The sequence below is a fragment of the Conger conger genome, chromosome 17 (assembly GCF_963514075.1).
Source record: "Conger conger chromosome 17, fConCon1.1, whole genome shotgun sequence".
Lineage (NCBI taxonomy): Eukaryota > Metazoa > Chordata > Actinopteri > Anguilliformes > Congridae > Conger > Conger conger.
Window position 1 is genome coordinate 33,105,103 of NC_083776.1, and position 1,461 is coordinate 33,106,563.

Sequence of the window (1,461 nt, forward strand, 5' to 3'; positions counted from 1 at the left end):
GCTGTGTTTAATTACACCAGTGAAGAGTGAGCTGCACACAGACATTTCTGCCATGTGTAGGTCACGTCCCGCAGGGGGGCCCCTGCTGTCCGTAATGGCCCTTTACCTGTTCTCCTCTGGCCAATCAAAACGGCTGACATTCAGTGTTTGGACATAGCGATCTGAGGATTGAAGAGGTCTACGACAGTGAGTGTCAAACTCCAGTCCTGGAGGGCCGCAGTGTCTGCTGATTTTTTGTGTTTCAGCACGAGAGATACATTTTTAAGTCTTTCATTAGCTAAAGAGTACACACCTTGTTCTCAAGGCCTTCATTGGCTGCCGATTGAAAGGAAACCACAAATACCAGCAGACACTGCAGCCCTCCAGGACTGGAGTTTGACACCCCTGGCCTATGGTGTCACACGTGATATTGATGAGTAGAGGAATGCATTAATTGCATGCATTAGAGCAGTTTAGAGTCAAGGTTTTTATCTTAGGAATATGTGAATAACTACAAAAGGAATGTTGGTTGTGTTGTATAGAAGTCACAAATCCCATGATGGGCTCCAGGAAATGCTAAACAATACAAAAATGAAAAAAACTTGCTGGTGGCGCCATCTAGCAGATATACCCGGCAGTGTTTGGGAATCGGGACGCTAACAGTATTGACTGTCGCTGGGTTTTTATTTCAAGCGAATGTTTGGAAACCAATGCATTTTATTTAAAAAAAAAAAAAAAAAGGACCCCTCATTTTATATGCATACAGATCTTAAATCCAGAAAATACGTTTTATATATTGTCTATTGATGTTCGGTCGTTTATACTGTTCCTTAAATGCCAGTTGCTGTTTGGGTTTTTACAGATGATGGTAGAGCACTGTATGTCCCTCTCACAATGTGAATGCGTGCCTCTGTTACTGCAGCGTGTGGCACTAGCCCTGAACACGCTAACGTCCCTCTCTCCTCTCACACATGCGCAAGGCATTTCCCTTTCAGTCCTGACATTTTATTCTACCAAATTGTTTCAATTTCATAACATGAATATTTGTATAAAATAAACATTTTTACAAAAATTTGTACCTGGTTTTCGAGCGGCCGTGTCATTTCCTTTTCAGCTGAATTTAATTGATTTCATATTTTGAGTGATCTCTAGAGTGATTCTCCAGGTCCATGGTCACCCAGAACAACCCCTGCTACAGCGGTAACTGTACACAGTTAGAGTGTATTTTCGCAGGTAGATGTACACAGAATAGGTCTGTGCAGAATACACTGAGTAGATCAGTACACTGTTTGAGGTTATGTTTAAGATGTACATGTATACGTATTCTGTGATGTTCTGTGACTCGAGTTTCATAAAAAATGAATAAAGCTGGTCTTAATCTTAAGGACATGAAAGTGGAGGATAGATGTGTACTGTGGGATTGATCAGCGTATATAAGAGTCTTAAGGACATGAACGTGGAGGATAGATGTCTACTGTGGGA